The following is a 4,403-nucleotide window of genomic DNA, read 5'->3' as shown; positions in this document are numbered from 1 at the left end:
AATCCCCCCCCAGAACAGGCTGCTTTCAAAAGTCAAGCCTCAAAATAAAGTGACCACTTTTTTTTTCTTTTGCCTCAGAACCAGCTTTCTATAGATTGCTGCTGTTCTTCAGCACTAACTTGCAACAGTTGCGAAACAGAGTCTACCCCCCTCTGCTAGGCCTCTCAGCAGGCAGGCTAGATCACTGCTGCTACACAGTTTTGCCTCAGCTTTTTTCCCGCCAAAACAGGTTGCCTCAGAGCTCCCTAATCTAGTCCCCAATCTGAGGTTACACGTTCTTCTACTAGCACACCTCCCCGTGAGGTACACCTAGAAGATTACCTACGTGCTCTCAGATTGTCCCTGACTAGACCCCCCTTGCTCTGGGCACTCTTGCCAAGGCTTTGCTGGACCACTGGACAACTGGACCAGTCGTATCCCACATGCTGGACACCAATCAATGTGACAAACCCAGACCTACTGGGATATGCCACAGTTTCACTAAGCTGCCACCAACCATTCCCTATAAGAAGTCACACAGACCAGGGATGGATTTTTAACAAATAAAGGAATAAGGTTTATTCAAATAACACACAGGGAAAATAAACTGATCAAGTGAATAAGATACAGTAACGTGGCTTAGTCTCAATCATACATACACACAGTTTGGTTCACACAGAACACTTAACTTGAAGCACAGACCCTGAACCTATCAGTTCTGGCTAACCATACAGACACCTGAACCTATCAGGTTGGTACTGACTGACACACAGTAGTACCCTGTCTGACACACAGACTCCCACTCAAGCTTCTTCTCTCAGCTCTTCCTCCAGCTTCTCCTCCTCTCCACACACGCTCCACATATATATACAGTACAGCCCCTCCTCCTGATGTCCCGCCTTCCACTCCCCATAGGATGGAACTTTCCCTCCAAACCCATGACAGACAGGTAACATCAGTGCTGTATGTAACAGATACTACTGGATAGGAACATACCATTCCAATGGAGAATCCTGGAAGGGTTGCTTTTGAACTTCCAATCCAGGAGATTCAACATTAATAGTGTTAAGGTATATAATTTTTATATAGCCTGAACATAATATGTGTGTGTGCAGAACAAGATAAAGATGACATCATTCCTTCATCCCTGACTGATGCAATTCTCTGCAATATGAAGATTGCCACACCTGTGTGCATGAAGTCACCTTAGACGGGATTGGACCAGACTGATGCCAGAACTGTATTTAAGAAATGAACTCTGTACAGTCATTCTCTTCTCCTGTGTACTGATGTCTGCATGTCATGCTGCTGGTTTGAATACTGAATACTGAAGTGCTGTATGTATGTATATCCTGTATATATTTTGTAAATACACTGCTGAAAAGAAGAAGCTGTTGTGTGCGTTTATCTGCTCTTTACTCTGCGAGAGACAAGATAAAGTCACAGACGCACACTCCCTTAACAAATAGTAAAATGAAAGCCAGAAACTTTATGAGAGAAATGAGGCAGGAACTGAAGTTATCAGAAAATGACTTACAATTCTCAAGTGAAGAATCTGAAGAGGGAGAGGAGGAGGAGGAGGAACAAGAAACAAGAGGGGCCGGAAGCCAAAGGAAATCATCGCCAGGAAGGAAAATCAAGGGAAAGAAAATAAGAGATATAAAAGGTAGTAACGATCAACAAGATGTCTAAGCAAACTAAGCTTCTCTCAGTGAATGTCAAAGGACTCAACTCACCACAAAAAAGAAAGCAAATATTTACTAAACTTCTCAAAGTCAAGGCAGACATTATATTTATTCAGGAGACTCACATTATAGAAAAAGACAAAAAATTGTTAGAAAATCTAAAAAAAGGCAAAGTCTTTATAGCTTCAAATAAACAAAAGAAAAATGGAGTTGCGTTGTACATCAAAAAGGAATTTGACCCAGAATTAGTCCTCACTGCTGAAGATGGGAGATTATTAATGGTAGAAATCTCCAAGGAAGGAGAGAAAAATCCTCTTGGTAAATATATATGCACCAAATGAAGCTCAAGGCAAATTTTATTCTCAATTGAAGAACCAATTAGTACAAAGACCAGAACAAAAAATATGTATCATGGGAGATTTTAATGCAATAATTGATAAAGAGAAAGATACATCCAAAGGAACCCAACACGGGAGGAAAAAGTCAAGGAATATGATACCCAAGGTGTTTCTAGAAATGGCAGAGGAATTAAACCTAATTGATCTATGGAGATTAAGAAATCCGAACAGAAGAAACTACACATTTTATTCTAACAGACATAAATCATGGTCAAGAATAGACAATTGTTGGATATCAGCGGAAGTGGCACACCAAGCAGAAGATATTGAAATTCTACCAAATACATATGCAGATCATAACCCAATACTGATGACCGTGGGACAGAGAATAAGGAATAGTTCTTGGAGACTTAATACACAACTGCTGAGAGAAGAAACCTTTGTAAACAAAATTAAAAATGAAATGAATATTTTTTTCCAAATAAATAAACCTCAAGATACAGGAATGACAATACTATGGGATGCAGCCAAAGCATACTTTCGAGGATATGCAATAGAATTCAACACTCGAAGAAAAAAAGGAAAGGAATAAACAATATCAAACTTTAATAACATCTCTAAAAAATGAGGAATCAAAATTTAAGAAGGAACCAACAAAGAAGGAACTACTCAATAAAATAAATATCCTACAGCACAAAATTAACCTGTTAGAACAGGAAGAGATGGAGAAGAAAATCAAATTTACAAGGCAAAACTTTTTTGAAAACGCAAATAAACCGCGAAGATGGCTAGCATATAGAATAAAAAGAGAAAGAGAGAAAACGATGATAACAACACTGCTTGATAAGCAAGGGAAGGAATTATACAAAGAAAAGGAAATAGAGGAGGAGATCTGTGGATTCTTCAATGAATTATATAAGAAAAGAGAAGGAGAAGAACAGAGGATTGGAAATTTTTGGAATAATATTCCAGAATGGAAACTGAACCACCAACAACTGGAAAAAATGAATAAATCAATAACAATGGAAGAGATTAGAGAAGCATGGAAGAAACAAAAAATGGTAAATCGCCTGGCCCAGATGGACTTCCAGCAGAATATTATAAGACATTTGAAGAAATCTTAAGTCCACACTTCAAAAATGTAATTGAAGATATACAGACCAAAGGGAAAATTCCCGATTCATGGAAAGAAGATTACATCTCCCTAATACACAAAGAAGGCACGGATAAGAGATCAGTCAAGAACTACAGACCAATCTCCCTATTAAATGTGGATTACAAGATTTTCACAACTATCCTAGCCACAAGACTAAAGGAGATACTCGAAATAATAATACACAAAGACCAAACAGCCTTTCTATCTAAAAGGAAATTATCCTCAAATATAAGGACAATAATAGACATTTTGGAATATTATGAACTACACCCAGGAAAACAGATGATGCTAATCTTTTTTGATGCGGAAAAAGCCTTTGATAATGTCAACTGAGACTTTATGCTTTCTCTGCTAGAGAGAATGGGCATACAAGAATCATACCTGAAAATGATTAAGGCAATATACACTAGGCAAGTAGCCAAGATAAAAGTGAACGGAAACCTAACTGGAAATATACAGATCGAACAAGGAACAAGACAAGGCTGTCCATTATCCCCGTTACTATTTATCTTAATATTGGAAATACTTAACAGACAGATCAGGAATAATGAAGCTATTAAAGGACTCAAAATTGAGGGAGAAGAATTCAAGTTACAAGCATATACAGATGACTTAGTGATAATATTAGAAAATCCCATGGAAAATCTTGAGGCACTGATGGAAATAATAGAAGAATTTGGACAGGTGGCAGGCTTTAAAGTAAACTATCAAAAAATAAAATTTATGACAAAAAACATAAAGCAAGAAGACGTGGAGAAATTAGCACAGAATTCTAATTTTGAGGCGGTGAAAAAAATCAGATACTTAGGGGTGATCATCACTAAGAAACCAAGCAATTTAATGAAAGAAAACTATTTGGCAATGCAGAAAGAAATTCAGAAAAATCTGGAGGAATGGAATAAACTACAAATTTCATTTATGGGAAGAGTATCAACAATAAAAATTATGATCCTACCTAAACTTTTATTTTTATTTTCAGATCTCCCAATATTACTGAACTTTAAATATTTTAAGGACTTGGACAGAATAACAGCAAACTTCCTTTGGAAACACAAGAAGCCAAGAATAAAACTTAAACTCTTACAAGATTCGAAAGAAATGCAATGACTTGGATTAAGTAATGGATAACTCTAGAAATTCAAAGACTGCTGAAATTAGAAGGACACGATTTAAAGATGGGATGGTATGCATATATATGGTATGGGAAATACAAGAAACATTCACAGTTTGGAGAGCATATTATTA

The 4,403-nt window shown here is 37.0% G+C and overlaps 1 protein-coding gene across 1 annotated transcript in view; it reads left to right on the top strand.

Annotated features, from left to right (window-relative positions):
* LOC140706525 (uncharacterized) overlaps nt 1-4,403 on the top strand; it is a 57,414-nt gene that overhangs the window by 33,907 nt on the left and 19,104 nt on the right.

This window comes from Pogona vitticeps, chromosome 1 (assembly GCF_051106095.1).
Source record: "Pogona vitticeps strain Pit_001003342236 chromosome 1, PviZW2.1, whole genome shotgun sequence".
In the NCBI taxonomy this organism is placed as follows: domain Eukaryota; kingdom Metazoa; phylum Chordata; class Lepidosauria; order Squamata; family Agamidae; genus Pogona; species Pogona vitticeps.
This window is presented reverse-complemented; position numbering and strand designations above follow the sequence as displayed.